The 17,005-nt window shown below is 46.4% G+C and overlaps 1 protein-coding gene and 1 pseudogene across 1 annotated transcript in view; one reads left to right on the plus strand and one right to left on the minus strand.

Annotated features, from left to right (window-relative positions):
- LOC141581106 (tubulin beta-8 chain-like) overlaps positions 1–17,005 on the plus strand; it is a 537,263-nt gene that overhangs the window by 258,103 nt on the left and 262,155 nt on the right. The window lies entirely within an intron of this gene.
- Positions 41–2,409, minus strand: LOC141581205 (cobalamin trafficking protein CblD pseudogene; annotated as a pseudogene).

Here is a 17,005-nt window from a genome sequence, read left to right on the forward strand (position 1 = left end):
TAAGCTAATTAAAAGATTTGCATTAAATATCTAGATCATTTATAAATAAGATACAATACTAAAACATTAATTACTGAACGTAACTAATTCAATTTTATATATACTTTTGTCCTCTATTTTTTTATGGAGAGAATAAAGATATTTTGGCCTGTTAATAAACTTTTTTTTTTTGTCCACAACACTGAGAAATTATACTATGAGGGAACATCACTCTAGATGTTGGGAGATCGTATACTCATACATTTTCTCATCTACTATAGAATGTTAACATATGACAATTTAAAATTGTCTACTTCCTAGTTTACTCTGGAAAAAGATTACTAAGTGTTAAAAATATAATGTATACATCAATAAAATTACTAGAAATAATAGAATAACTAGAAACTCTATGCAAAGTATGCAGGAAAAGTTATGCAAATAAAGTACGTTGTATTTTTTTTATAAGAAAAACTGTACAAAATACACAAGTAAAAAGAGATATCTAACCTTCCCTCTGTTATATTTGAATTGGTAAACTGTTATGTTTTCAGAAATTATATAAAATTCCTGGAAATTTGTCAATGTCCTCCTTATCCATGCTATGTGCTGGTATAGTGTTAGGAGTCATATTTTCAATTATTTTAAATGTCATCTGCCACAGACAAAATTGAATGTCCTTGTCAGTTGTGGTATAATGAACTCTCATCAGATCTTTTGTCATAGTCATTTCAAGCTCTTTGTCATTTAGATATTATTTATGCCTGATGCTTTCCTAAAAGCTCCTGCAATCAGCTATGGATCAGAATGTTGGTCTCCAACACAGGACTCCCTCTGAGACCCAGAGAAAAGACTATGACAGGTACTCTGGTTACAAGCTTCTGATGATATTGCTCAAATAACTTTAAGACCATACACTTAACTCAGTGAAGCTTCCAGAAGTCTAGTTGAGAAACTGATGGGTTCATGACACGGCTAACCCAAGATTCAGCAAGACTGGAATTGAGTACATGGCACTGAATACACTGATGAAAATTGATTATAATTTTATAGCTTCTTTTGAGCATTGCTGGTTCTTTGATGTTATGGTTTCTGGATTTAAGACATCTCTTTCTCTTTTAAAAACTTTAGTCTCACAGTCTTTATAGTTCAACCCAAATATTACATACAAATAATGCAGCAAATAAATGAACATTTCTGATAATTTCCACTTGATTTCTTCATAATACTGCTGTCTGGTGTTGCATTAGTGAAGACACTTCCCACAACTACATGGACACCCCAGAGACTATGACAAATCACTTTACAGCATTCAAGGTCATTGACAGAGAATCCTAAATGTCAGTAGCCTTCATCTGTCTCAAAAAGACTGTTGTTTGTATATGGCCCAAAAAAAGTCAAACCAGATGATGGATCAATAAAGTCAGCCCAGTATCCCTCAGCTTGAAGAGCATAGCAAAGTTCCTTGGCACCACTGTCTAAAAGAACTTCTCTTTCAATTGCTACTTCTTCGCTCTAACCAATCATATCATTCTTAGTTTTTTGTGTTACAGTCAGAATCATTAGTTTGCTATTAGCAACTTCTGGAAGCAGTGCTTCAAAATCTCTTGCAGCAATTCTGGGCATATCTGTATTTGCACACTCTACTCTGGCACTTTCAAAGTTTCTCTGCTGTTCATTTTGTGTTCAACAGGTGCCTCATTACCATAAAATTCATTCACACGTTGTGCCATCACAAACTTGTCTTTCACCTGATAAAGGTTCTGCTAGAATATCAGGCAAAGTTTTATGAACCAGGCTTTCTTCAGTGAACCAGTCTCATTGAGGTGACAATCAAAACCAAGGAAGCTGGAACCTCTATGTTGAGGTCCAAATGGTCCCATAGTTTCATCAGGCCACAGTGTTTGAAAGCATGTATCTGGAGACGCAGAGGCCACGAGACTCTTCAGAACCCGATGATCCTGCAGTTGAAAAGTCTTTGCAGTTGACAACCCTTTTAACTAAAGAGCAAAATCCTGGGCAATAGGAAGCCAGTCTGGCACTGTTCGAAAGCATATTGGCCATCTCTACTGGAAAGGACCGTTCGCAAAACAGCTTCCCTTTGGAAAGTTATTCCAGTTACCACCACTGCCTCCAGCTGTCCCAGAACCTGACTCTTTTGCTGTTAAATAGTGGCCTGAATCCTCACTTTTTACTGAGAATTTTCAGGAAGGCATTTCAGTGTTTTTGTCACTAGAAGATGTATCTCCAGTGAAGATGCTCCTGCCTCCAGAAAGCTCTGACATGGTGTAATTAAGTGGGGAACCGTTGGTCCTCTCTCTTCTTTGGGGTGCAAAAGAATGAGACAGACAGGCATGTGGGGGGTGCCAGGACATCCTGGCCAGTGGGGGGATGTCATACAGTGGTTGCCTGTGCCACACTGGCTGCTGAATACATGTCACCCTGGACACAGGCTCGCCAGTATGGGGTGGGACATATGGCAATCATGTGGACATGGATCCAGTGGTAACTCTCACCTTTGCAGCTGAATCTCTCTTGCATGCTATCCACTATTTGCCAAAACTATAATGGTTCACTCTTTATTTTCTGTCATAGCCTCAGATTAGAGCAGTGGGATAATTTCCTACTCTGAATGACTGGTTCCCTGCGCCCACCAGATGGCTCAGTCCACCGGGACCTCGTCCAGTCCTGAGGAAGCTGATCCCCATTGAAGACAGCAGACAGCCTGCCAGGGTTCTCCCCTCCTCCCCCGGATCTCAGAGACCTCCCTGGGCCTCCAAGGGTCCCATCCTGCGTCCCTTCCTTCTCCCTCTGCAGAGCAACCTCCACCATCCGTCCACCTTCAGCGGGAGACCCCCAGACACTGCCTCGCCTCTGAGCAGCCACAGCACCCCTGCCTGTTACTGATTTAATTATTTATTCACGTCCTTCCTCAAAAAAACACTTAGGTCTCAGAGAAGAAGCTTGTAGCTTCAGTCAGGGATCCGTGAGCTCCTCAAATTGGTGTTTTATCAAGAAAGGTTTCAGTGTGTATGTGGAATGAATGCAAAAACAAATGTAAAGGAAGGTGCTTAAAATACCGACCCGCGTTCTGAAGGGACGGATAAGATCTGGATTCCTGTGAAAGTCAGTCTCTCCAGACTTTTACTCCCTACATGGAAGAAAATCACAGGAACCCCTGACATGTGCAGAGTGATTAACTCACAGCTCAACTTGAGGGTTTAACAGGGAACTTTTCATCACTTACGCTCACTTGATCCTCCAAAGCGTCCAAGTCACGAAAAGGGGAAAGATGGCGCTTCTATGTCGCACACGGGACAGCTCAGGGTGAGAAGGGCCCGGGACAAGGCCGAGTCCCCCCCGCCGGTCCGCGGAGCCTCCGCACTCGGGACGGCGACCGTCAGCCTCCCCGTCCCGGAAACGGCCTCCGCGGGGCGGGCGCGGACACCAGAGGCCGGCCGGGGACGGCGGAGCCCCGCGGCGTCCCTCCAGCCCGGCGGCGACACGGCCCGCGCGGCCGCCAGGTGAAGCTCCGAAGCCGCCCAGGGGCCGAGTCCGCGCGGCCGAGCAGCCTGGACGGCGCGGAACGGCCGGGCCCGGCGGGAGCCCGGGCTGGGGCGGGGCGGGCGCGGGGGAGGCGGCGCCGCGGGCGGGGAGCGCTCGGACCCCGCGTGTGACGCGCGCGGACGGGGCGCCGCAGGCCGGGAGGACTCGGACCCCGCGCTCCGCACAGCCCGACCCCGCGCGGCCCGTCGGGGAGGCCGCCGCCGAGCGCGCCGGGAGCGCGTCCCCTGCCCCGGGGCCCGGCGGGCGGAGACGCGGGAAACGGCCGCACCCCGACCCCGAGGGTCCCCCCCGGCCCCGCGGGACCCGCCGCCCACTCGGGCGGCTGCGGTGGGAGGCGGCGCCGGTCGCCGAGAACGCCTGGACCGCGGTCCCGCCACGCGGCCTCTCCGACGGGGCTGCGCGGGGAACCGAGTCCGCCCGCCCTCGGCGCGCAGCCCCCGGAGACCGCCGGGCACAGGCGGCCGAGGAGAAGGAGCCCCGGGGCCGCCGGGGGGCGCGGGCGCACCGGGAAGGCCGAAGACGGCGCCACGCGAGGTCACCTGAGGTCACGCCGGAGGCGCCGGAGCCGGTGCTGCCCGGAAGGGCGCCATGGACGACGCGGCTCAGGCCCAGCTCGCCTCTGAGCGGGACGGCTCAGCACCACGCCGCGGCCTGAGAGGAGGGGGCCGAAGGCCGGGCACCGGCACGAGAGCCCCAGCGCTGCTGCTCTGGGCAGGGTGTGTGGCGTTCAGAGAGGATGAGGCTGACGCGCGCGCGCACACACACAGACACACACTGACACCGACACACACCGACACACACACACACCCCGACACACACACACACAGACACACACACACACCCCGACACACACACAGACACACACACACACCGACACACACACACACTGACACACACACACACCAGTGTCAGCAGACACAGTAATCAACAGGACCAGACTCAGATGATGAGACTCACACACACACACACACACCCCGACACACACCGACACACACACACACCGACACACACCCGACACACACACACCCCGACACACACACACCCCGACACACACACCGACACACACACACCGACACACACCGACACACACACACTGACACACACACCCCGACACACACACACCGACACACACACAGCGACACACACACCCCGACACACACACACCGACACACACACCACTGTCAGCAGACACAGTAATCAACAGGACCAGACTCAGAGATGAGACTGACACGCACACACTCACACACACACACACACGGACACACACACCACTGTCAGCAGACACAGTAATCAACAGGACCAGACTCAGAGATGAGACTGACACGCGCACACACACACACACCGACACACACACCGACACACACACACACACACACACACACACCCCGACACACACACCACTGTCAGCAGACACAGTAATCAACAGGACCAGACTCAGAGATGAGACTGACACGCGCACACACACACACACCGACACACACACACACACACACACACACACACCCCGACACACACACCACTGTCAGCAGACACAGTAATCAACAGGACCAGACTCAGAGGTGATGAGACTGACACACACACACACACACACACACACACACACACACCACTGTCAGCAGACACAGTAATCAACAGGACCAGACTCAGAGATGACTCCAATATTGCAACTTGCTGTCAGATTGTCCTGGCCACTCTCTATGGACGGTGGATTCTCACCCCAAGTTTGGTTCACATGTTGAAACGAATGAGGCAAACACATGCCACAGGAGAGTGTTAAAAGGTTGATTTTACCCACATAATGAGGCATTCTGGGGAGATCAGGACAGATCTCCCATGCAGGCCCAAAACTGGCTTGAGAGAGCCGGAACAGTCCTGAGGATTCACGGTGGCAGGGGATGGCCCCCGGGGAAGATGCCTGTGCACAGGAAGGGCTTACATGGCTTGAATCTCCTGCAAGCACCAGAGGAGGGAAACCCTGGGCTCTCTTATCCCCAGGCCCAATGTTAGGCAGAGGGAAAGAGGGAGGGCTGGAGCTCAGAAGCTGTCAACAGTCAAACACCAAAAATGGGAGACAGATTCTTTATGATAAAGATACAGATAAATAAAGATTTACAAGTAAATAGTGAAAAAAAATAAGTAGGCCGGGCGCTGTGGCTCACGCCTGTAATCCTAACACTTTGGGAGGCCAAGGTGGGTGGATCACCTGAGGTCAGGAGTTCAAGACCAGCCTGGCCATCATGGTGAAACCCCATCTTAAAAATAAGAAAGAAAGAAATAAATAAGTAAATAAACTAATAATTAAATAAATGGATATATCACTAACATATCCTCAAGTGGAAAAGGTGGCAACATGCCTGAATACAGCAGGAATTTCAGCACAAAGAAAGAAGTTGTGTGAAAAAGATAAAAAGGAAACCATAGATACGAGAAAACATGGCAAAACGTGAAGATTTTCTTCAGTGGGATTATTAGTCAGCTCTATGACTGAAGAAGGAAACCATGAAATTTGATAGGCCAGTAAAATGACCCACAATGGAACCCAAATACATAAACAACAGTATCCAGGAGCCTGAGTGCTATCAAGCACACTAACGCACATGTGATTGAGGCCCAGAAGTAGGAAACAAATAGGTCAGAATGAAAACTTGAAGATATGATGGCTCAAAGTTTTCTAAAAATTACAAAAGACATTGAAACAGAGATCCAGAAAACTCCAAGAAGCCAAGCCAAGACACCAATCAAGATTCTTTGCTTGACCAAACTTTAACCATGCTCTCTTGGGCCTTCTACCCAACAAGGCCTGTCATGTACTTCCCTGCATAATGGAGTTTTAATAGGAGTACTGTTAAGAAGGTTTAGGAGAGAATTCCTTACCCCTGATACCTGGCATCTGATTAAATTCCTCACCTCCACCATCCCCCAGCTGATGCCTAACTGCCTACCTGCCTGCCTCTGGTAAGGATACCATCAGGTCAGTTCAGCCAGAATCCTCCCAGACTTGATGTCTCCTCTTGTCAAGTTTCCATCCATCCATGTTCCCCAAGCCTACATTTTGTTTTTTGGCTAAAAATGTCCACTTGTTCTGGTTGTATTTGGAATTGAGCCCAGCTCTACACTGGAGTCTCTCTTTCCCTGCAGTTTTATGAATAAAATCTATCTAACCCTACCCTAACCCCTAACCCCTAACATTTAACTCTAACCCTAAACCTTAACCCTAACCCTAGCCCTAACCCTAACACAGTTCTGCACACTGTGTGATGCCCAGCATAATCTACTCAACAACTCCCTTCCTGCCTCTACCATACAGCTTAAGGCCCCCCGCTCCCTTTCTTACAGCCTCAATCAGAAGATCATGTTTTGGTCTTTGGTTTTTCCCCCAGGGCACATACTTTTTAATAAACTTCTACAGTGAGATGTATCATACTACCTTGAAATTATTTACCTGCATGTCTAGCCTTATCCGCCATCTCCACCAGTGAGTGAGCTACACAAGATGAGAAACCACATTTCATTCATCTTTATGACTCTAGTACTTGGCATCAGGAAAGAACGTAAGATGGGTTTATAGAATTTAATAATGATTTTGATTAGTTTGGTTGTCATTTTCACCTCAGTGGTTTAAAGCAGTTTTTAAAGTAAAACAAAATAGCCACAGACATAAGATGTGCCTTTACAGATTCATCCTGAGTGGCTCTGAGTCTTTGATAAGCCACTTAGCTTTTCTGAGATCCAAATTACTCATGTGTGAAAGATAAGGAGGAGATCTACTTGACCAACTTTACCCACTTCATGGGTGAGGGTGATAAGCAATCCTAAAAATAACAATCAGCATGAAGTTTCCAAAATCATACATTCACATTTCTAAAAACTACTTGTTTAAAAAGTACCTTCATAAACAAGGTATTTTATACTGGCAAAAAAAAAAAAAAAAAAAAAAAAAAGAGGCCTAAATAACATGTCAGTAAAGCTCTTTTTAAGTTGTAAAGCATACATGTGAAATAATATGGCTTTTAGTTTCTATTATAATAACTATAACCAGGTTTCTTCTTGGATGTTGTGGGTTCTTGACCTCCAACCTCTTAAAGAATAAGCAGTGGGACTGCTTCAGCTGCACTGTATGCTTGCAAAGTTAAATTCTGGACCAAAGACGGTGTTGCAGAAAGGTGATTTTATTTAGGTAGAGAAAAGAGAAGGAAAGGAGAAGAGAAAGGCTTCCACAAAGAGTGTGGAAGGGAATTCCAGAGGGGAAATCCCAGAGGGACCTCCTACCACGTGGGAGGGGATTCCAGAAAGTTGGAAATCCAGTGCAGGTGAGGGAGCATGGACTTTTATCCTGGGAGAAACCCCCACCTTCTCCAAGACACTGAGCCAATGGAAGGAGTTTCTTAGAACTTCCTCTGGAGTGATTGACTTTTAGTTTCTTCCCCTTCCTGTGAAATTCAAACATAAACATTTGAATCTCCTGGATGGAGAGAGATGGGAGCAGGGCATGGCACTGGGAAATTCTTGCCCTTAAAGCTACACCCCCTCACGGACCCAGAAAGAGAACACATTCCCTCATAACCACCTGGCATAACTCAAAAGATCACAGTCTAGCCTGCAGATAGAAGAGCCTGTTTCCAGGGCTCATAATTCATTGAAGAGTAGAAGGTAATTTTATTTTCATTTAATGTAATGAAAATAAAATGATACTTCCTTCTGGCTTCCTTTACTTCAGCTTTTTTATGAGGAAATAAAACATCTTACGAGTGCACAGAACTTAAATTTTTAAAACACTTCCACATCCATTATCTCTTTTAATCCTCAGGACCATCCCCACTTGGCAGATCAAAAATCCATTCTTCAGAACTGGGAGTGACTTGCGTTAGACCTTCCAGCAAGTGAGAGAGAGTTGGACTTCAAACTGAGGTCATCAGGTGGCAAGTTTTCTACCTTTCCATCAGACCAAAATCCCATAGCATTAGAGTATTTGAGATCATTCTAATGTTTTTAGAGATTAAGAAGCAGAGACCAAGAGATTCCAAATGATCTAAGATCACACAATTAAGGAGAGTATTACGAACCCAGAATGCCCCACTTGCCCCAGTCCCTAAATAATTATATATTATCTTTTATGAGATCCAGCCTCAAAGATGGCCCCCAGTGATTCCCGCCTGCCAGTATTCACATTCTGGTATAATTTTGTCTCACATGAAAAATGGCTGACTTGTATAACCAATAGGATATTGTGGCAATGGCAACATGTGACTTCTGAGGCTAGGTCACAAAAGAGATTGCAGCTGTTTTCTTGTTCTTTTGAAACGTGTGCTCTGAGGGAAGGCAGACACAAGGTTGTGAGGACACTCAGGACACTCCAAAGGGTTCCCGAATGTCCAAGGAGCAGAGGCATCTTGCCAAGAGACAGTATCTCCAGTTATGTGAGTTAGCAATGGTTCTTCTGGTCCCGTTAGAAATTTCATTTAAATTTTCAGAGATTGCAGTCCTTGCCAACATCTGGACTATAACTCCAGGACAGACCCTAAGCCAGAACCATGCAGCTAAATCACTCCTGAATTTCTGACACACAGAATGTGTTATAATAAGCATTTGTTGCTGTTTAAGTCACTTAGTTTTTGAGGAGATTCATTATGTAACAATAAATAACTAACATATATTCTGTTACAGACAATAGGCTCTCCAAAGAGAATGTATGCACATTCTCCTGTCTTCTCCTGATTTCAGACCTCTTTCCCTAAAATGTAGTCACAAATACACTTACCATCAGTTCCCTAAACTCCTTGTCAAGGATATTAATCAAATGAGAGAAGTTACTTCAATGATCTGATTCACTATAATCTTCACCCAGCTGCCCCAGGAGTTTTCCATCTTGTCCCAAAGCATTTCCTCACCATGTACTCACGTCTAAAGCCTGAGATAAGGTTGACTAGGTGGTGTGAATATCACAGGCTCTAGATCTGCTCTGTCTTCTACGGAACACCTAATAAGATCTGAGCTACATCTGGTTGAAAAATTGGGTCTAGAAATGATAGGAATGTGGAACTCAATTATACTCCTGTTTATTTAACAAAACTAACTCTCCTCCCCTTCCTCCATCCTTATTTACCTATCAAAAGATTTCATGTTTGTCTTTCAATCCTTCTACCATTCTCCTGTCCTGTATGATTTAACATACTTATTACTGAGAAACCAAAACCATGGCAACTGGTTAACTATGAACATGCTCATCCTTTTTAGAAATAAGCTCTCTATAAATCAGGACCCTTTATTTTTCCAAATAAAAATAAAGTGTGAAACCACAAGTCCCCTCGACAAAGACCAGTCCATTTATGCAACTCCCAGGACCAAAATAAATAAAGGATGAAAATCCTGAACTCATCCCATGTCTGCTCTAGGAAAATCCATGATACCTGTCAAGAGGAAGAGAACAAGATGCCAGCCAGCCTATCAGGGCATTGCTTTCATTCCCAGCTTCATGGTCAGGAGCAAACATCATCAAGTTCTTTTCATTGGGGATGAAGAGAAGAAGAGGGGCTGGCAACACCCTTTAGGATACCCTCTAGGATCCAGAGGGAAAACAGACATCACTCCCTCCAAGGCACAGTCAAGAATCACTGCCCTAGTCAAGGGGGAGCCAGGAACTTAGTTAGGGCCTCTTATCTAGGGTGGACCAACATCAATGCCATGGCAAGGGAACATCTGGAAGTCTGAAAATAACCAGAAAAAGAGAAGTAACAGAGAAGGTTACCAGCATGTATCATCCATCTATGGCAGGCCAGGTACTCTGCTGAATGATGGATACTTAGCATCTTATTTAAGCCTCCCAACTGCATAGTGGTTAAGAGTATCTGCTTTGGTGAGAACCTAGCTTCAAACCCTCTTTCTGGTTGTATGATATTGAGCAAGCCATTTGACCTCTCCGAACCTCAGTTTCCTTCCACGTAAAGCAGGGTAGTGTTTAGTATTACCAGGAGATCGAGTTTACAAAATGAGTATCTTTAGTATCATTGAGGAAGAAATGAGATAATTGCAAGTGCAATTATCAAACTGTCCAGAGCATACAAATTACTCAGAGGATTTGATTAGATGCCTATTCTTCTTCATTTAATCAGAATTTCTAAGTAATTTGGGGTATAGCCTGAGAGGTTACATTTCTTGCAAGCATCCAGGAAATAACAATGCTGCTGGCCCAAGAACCACATTTTGGGTAGTGAGGATAAAATGACTCATAACATTCAGTGATATTATTGGTGTTATTTTTTTTTTTTTTTTTTTGAGACGGAGTTTCGCTCTTCTTACCCAGGCTGGAGTGCAATGGCACAATCTCGGCTCACCGCAACCTCTGCCTCCTGGGCTCAGGCAATTCTCCTGCCTCAGCCTCCTAAGTAGCTGGGATTACAGGCACGCACCACCATGCCCAGCTAACTTTTTGTATTTTTAGTAGAGACGGGGTTTCACCTTGTTGACCAGGATGGCCTCGATCTCTCGACCTCATGATCCACCCGCCTCGGCCTCCCAAAGTGCTGGGATTACAGGCTTGAGCCACCGCGCCCGGCCCTGGTGTTAATATTTTAACATTATCTTCCTAGCAAGAGCAGCAGAGCTGGTAAGTGGCACAACCAGGGTACAAATTCAGGAATAACTCTCTTCCTCCCTTATTTGCCTCTCAAAAGGAGCCAGATATGTTTGGAACGAGATAAACAATGCCTTCATGGGGCCATTTCTTCAGTTATCTACCTGTCCAGTGACTTCATGTGACATTTCAATCCTGACACCTCAAAATCTCCAGAAAGTATAGCAGAGATGTTATGGATTCACTGCATCCTCCATCATATACTCTTATACTGAGGACTTTCTGAGTTGCCAAGAAAACTTCTGTCAGCAAAGACAGATTCAATCAAAAGTGAAAACTGAGATTTAATTCAGCCTGAGCATGAAAGCGATCAACCAGGAGATGGGAGATTAACCCCCTGGGTCACATCCCAGGGACACAAATGGGCTGACTGTTCCATGTTCATTAGAATTAATTCACCACTGTCTGCCTTGGGAATCACAGGGAGGAGCTTCTCTTCTAAGATTGAACAGGCCCTGAGACATGGGCAAGGGGTTTAAATCTCATTGCCTCTCAGTGAAGGGTTGGACCTGAATAAACAGATATTTGCCCTTAGAGAGGGTATAATAAGGTTTCCAAGATGAGTCTGCCATTATTATTTTATACTTATGATACTTCTGAGGCAAGACCACTTTGCATTTTTAAATTATCTTAAAAATGAAGTAGTCATGGGAAAAGAAAGCAGAGACCAATTCTGAGAAAGAGAAAAAAGTGAGCGATCTTTACATCCAAAACCCTGACATCAGACACTTTAGAAATTGTGTGCACTGGAGCTGGGTGTTGCTGCAGATACGTCGGCAGCTAGTTGTGAAGGTTTGAGGCCAAGTGACATACTTGCAAGCACAGCTAGTTTAAAACGGCACTAATAAGCGTTATGACTGATAAAAGGTGCTGTTCTGTCCCAGGCACTGTGTTAAGTACTGTAAGTGCATTGTCACAGTACTCTCTCCAATAATCTTATGAAAGACGGCTCAGTTCTCCCTTTCTTACCAAGAATTAGAGTGATGGTAATGCTACAAACAAATATACTTGTTTACCTGAATTGAATCGTTTGGTAGGAATGAGAGATTCAGCTACTAATCAGAGCACAGAATTTGAGAGAGAATACAAGACAAAAGAGAACAGAAGAGTCTTGTTGTTATTGGTCAACATCGAAGCACTATCACTGGGTCTTTTTAAGTTATATAAACCACTCAACAGAACACATGCGAGCTTTACCAGTGGGCAGCATGCTGAGAGTCCAAACCACTCCTTGATGTGGCTATGGTTCCTTAACAAAAGGTCTCTCCTGTGTCCAATTATGGCCAAACCCGTTTGGGGAAGACAGTGATGATGTGATGGAATTCTCACAGGGCGTGGCATCACAGAGCCTGAGTTTGCATCCAGGTAACAAATGTGTCCAGGGAACTTAGGGAAAGCAACTAACTTTTCTGACGCTGTATCCTCTTCTGTAAAATGAGGCAAATGCTACTTACTATATAGAACTCATAACCTTCAGTGATTATTATTGGTGCCAGTATGTTAACATAATCTCCCTAGCAAGAGCAGCAGAACTGGTAAGTGGCAGAACCAAGGTACAAAATAAGGACTAACTCTCCCCCTCTTCTAGTTATCTACCCGCCCAGTGACTTCCTGTGTGACATTTCAACCCTGACATCTCCAAGTCTCCAGAAAGCAATTCCAGCAGAGATGCAATGGATTCACTGCATCCCCCATCACACTATCTCATACTGAGGACTTTCTGGGTCACTCAGAAAACTTCTGTCAGCCCTCTCTCATCACTCCTATTCAACATAGTATTGAAGTTCTGGCCCGGGCAATCAGGCAAGAAAAAGAAATAAAGGGCATTCGATTAGGAAAAGAGGAAGTCAAATTTTCTCTACTTGCAGATGACATAATTGTACATTTAGAAGACCTCATTGTCTCAGCCCAAAATCTCCTTGAGCTGATAAGCAACTTCAGCAAAGTCTCAGGACACAAAATCAATGTGTAAAAATCACAAGCATTCCTATACACCCGTAGTAGCCATACGAGAGCGAAATCATGTGAACTCCCATTCACAATTGCTACTCAGAGAATAAAATACCTAGAAATACAACAAGGGATGTGAATACAACTAACAACCACTGCTCAAGCAGAGACAGATTCAATCAAAGATGAAACATAAAGTCTAATTCAGCCTGAGGATGAACATGGGCAAACAAAATAATACTTGTGAAAATGACTTTACCCTGTGGTGCAAATATTAGGTGTTGTCCTTAGAGGAAAATAACCTTTTATCCTTTCCCCCTGAGAAATTCTGAGCCGCAAGCAGTGTTTAGTTTTTAGTTCTTATGCAAAAAAATGGCAAGTAATGCATGAATCATCAGAGCATTTGCTTTCTGCAGGGTCATTTTTTTCCTCTTTCTCCCCTTTCCACTGGCAATGAGGCCTTTTGAAAACTAACAGTTCCCTATAATCAGTTGGTTCTCCCCTTCATGCCTAACCGAGGTTGTTTAGAAAGCAAGGAAACATGTCTTCTTTCAGCACCTTGAAAAAGGAATGCTGACAAAGATAACTCAGAATCACAGGCCACTCGCTTAACACTGTTATGTCTGGCTTTTGATCATAGGCTCACTTCAAACATTTCAGGAGCAAATCAAGCACATACTTCTGCACACATGCACACAAGACATGCACCCACAGTGTGATGAGAAATTCCTGCCCTACCCCTTGCTTCTTATTAAAGCAAGGTCTGTCACTAACAGCTGGAGGACAAACAAAAAGAAATGCTTGGAGGGGACATTTACCTATGGTCATGAAACCAAGGCCCCATTGACAAAGCAAAAGTAGAGCTAAGAATGGACTTCAGTGTTACTGATGCAAGAGAAGGACTTTTTAAACACTGGAACTCCCCCACCCTTTCACTGCTAACCTGGTCTTGCCTCTGGGCGTATTGATCTCCACACTCTCTGGCAAAGTCTGTAAAAGAAACTGGCTTAAGAAAGTGTGGCACATATACACCATGGAATACTATGCATCCATAACAAAGGAACTTCTTTAAAGAATATATCCAACTTCTTATCTTGCTATTCTGCCATTAATTTTTATTTGAAACTCTTTTTTTTTTTTTTTTTTTTTTTTTTGAGACGGAGTTTCGCTCTTGTTACCCAGGCTGGAGTGCAATGGCGCGATCTCGGCTCACCGCAACCTCCGCCTCCTGGGTTCAGGCAATTCTCCTGCCTCAGCCTCCCGAGTAGCTGGGATTACAGGCACGCGCCACCATGCCCAGCTGATTATTTGAAACTCTTTTTAACCTACCATTCATTTCCTTGCCAAGGAATTGCAAGCTTATTCACTAGTCTCATCATACTAGCCGCGAACAAGCCCACTGCATGTCACACTGGGTGGCCAGCATGTCTGTGAAGGGCAGAAACCGGGGCAGCCAAACAGCTAAGGCCAGCCAGTAAGTACCCGATGCCCACTCTATAGAGGACTCCACACTAAAAGACAAGGTAAGCAAATGCCAGGCTGCGTCACCAGTTATGCCCCCCAAAACAAAAAAGTAACCCCGCCAGGAAACATGTGTGAGTACACACCTAAGCACAGGCACACAGCTACATGCAAAGGGGAAAGGCTGGGAAGGAACCAAATCCACCTCTGAACACCACTTACTTCTGGGGAAAAGGCAGGTGAGGACGACTACCGGCATTCCTCACCTTGTCAACTGGTGAGCTTGTGTCCATTTTGGCTTTTTTTTTTTTAAAGGCAATTTGCACTCCTTGGGTGACCACACAGGCCCTGCAAAACCGAACCATCAACAACCACCTTCCCGTGAGGCCAAACAATGGCTTCCCTCAAAGCTCAGCCCACCTGCCCACCTCCCAGTCCTGGTCCCATGCAGGGGGCTACTGGCCTCCAGGGGTACAGGAGTCGAGGCCAAACCCACACCACAGATTCCTGGTGAAACCAGCATGTATCCAAGGACCTTTCCCCGACCTGGGTCATGTGCCCACTGCACACATATGCCTGTGCTTGCTCCCCTAGGACAGAGACTCCCTTTTATTACAGTTGCAATGAGGAATAGGGAGTTCTGGTGCTGTCCTATACAGGTTGGATGCTAATCTGATGCGGTGCTGTTGGAGAAGCTTGCCTGAGTCAGGTGCGTTCTCAGCACATGATGTATGCTCTCCCTTCAAGTTGCAGGAGTCCCAGAAGGTAAGTGCTGCTGCAACTCCCATTTCCTGGTGAGCAGAGGTCAGGTGATCTGCAGCCGCCCAAGCAGCTGCTAAGTGGCCCACAGGCCGGATCTGCATCTCACTTGCAGAGTCCCTTCCTGGCTGCTGGGGCTGCCCTGGAGACTCATCCTGCCTCCTCCTCCTCTTCCCTCCACAACGATGCCAGCTTCTATCCACAGCTGCACTCCAGGTGGGGAACACCTGTGGATGTACCAGTGTACAACTACGCAAAGACTCCAGCGTGCAGAAGGGCCCCTGCCCCACGTCATTCCCATATCCAAGCCCAAGCTCATCTAGGGCTTCGGCAAATCCAAGCCTCCCCTGAATTCCCTGCTGAAACCAAGCTGAGTCGTATGACCCCCACTACACTGGTTAGCTGCCGGTTCCAGATGCTGCTCCCCTTGGCCTCTGTCTGTACAGTTCTGAAGTCCTACAAAAATATTGAGATCCTAAGCTGACTCTCACCCAAGGAAGTAAACAACTAGGGGTCAGGGGCCACCAGGGGTAGGGAACAAACCCAGACAGCTACTGCTGCCTTCAGGCTTAAGGCACTTCCCCTGTTACTCGCCATGCTTGCCAGGCTGGAAGGGGGACTCTAGAAACTTTGGAAACCCAAACCTGTAGCCAGCATATGGATACGATGCCTGAAAGAGCACCACTCCTATCCATAAAATCTTCAGATGGAACCAGGTAATTGGGAAATACGTGGGTACCAATCCCAACCCCTAGACTCAGGTGAGAATTGCAGTAGTGACTTGCCCCCCTGCCACTCTGGCTGTACCACTACTGCTACAGGAGGAAGGTGCATCTGACCCCATGCTCGAGTGCAGACACTAGGTATGAGCAGGTTCCGGTGGTTGCTGCAGCTGAACCTTCCCAACAGGATCCATGCAAGGTCATCTCAAGTGGGTGTGCACCTGGGCTGGGCTGGGCAAGGATACCCCTCAAACAGTGAAAGCCACTGAGGAGGGCTGTCAGAGAGGCCCCTTTTCCTGCTCCAAGAACAGGTTGGGGGAGCATGGGGGACCTCTCCCACCTCCCTGCTACTTCCAGGAGCCACTTCTTTCAAGACGAGGTACGATCCTCTTTGCCTGCTCTCATTTGCCCCCAGTAGCCCATTGCCAACATTCAGACAATAAAAAGAGGAGCCTCGCCTGTTTTCCCCGACACGTCTGAGGCAGGTGGGTGTGCCCGGGGGACCTGGGGTGAATCCTGTACTTCTCCCCACCCCATGGCTATACTGGCTTTGTCCTGTCTGATATGAGTGGGTGGAGAACTACCAAGATGTCATCACACAGGCCATGGACAAGTTCTACAAGAGCCACGTAGAAGAGCACTGTCCCGGCGTGCTGCCCAGCACCCAGCTCATGCACACATCTTATTTGACAGCTTCCTCGAAGCAGGTCTTGAAGTCCAGGCTCCTGAGAAGCCTGGGGAAGAGACTCTGCCGGGCTAAAGAACCCATCCCCAAAGGTGCCACCCTCACCAGTCTCATCCTGACAATCTTGGATTACTATTGCCCTGAAGTTTTGGAGTGGGGGACAGACAGGAGAACGCCCATTAGCCACCTTTCCAGGGAACATCAGCCCTGCAGACTGGGGCAGGTCAGACCTCCGTGCAGGCATTTGTTTCCTCA

This window comes from Saimiri boliviensis, chromosome 14 (assembly GCF_048565385.1).
Source record: "Saimiri boliviensis isolate mSaiBol1 chromosome 14, mSaiBol1.pri, whole genome shotgun sequence".
Taxonomy (NCBI): Eukaryota; Metazoa; Chordata; class Mammalia; order Primates; family Cebidae; genus Saimiri; species Saimiri boliviensis.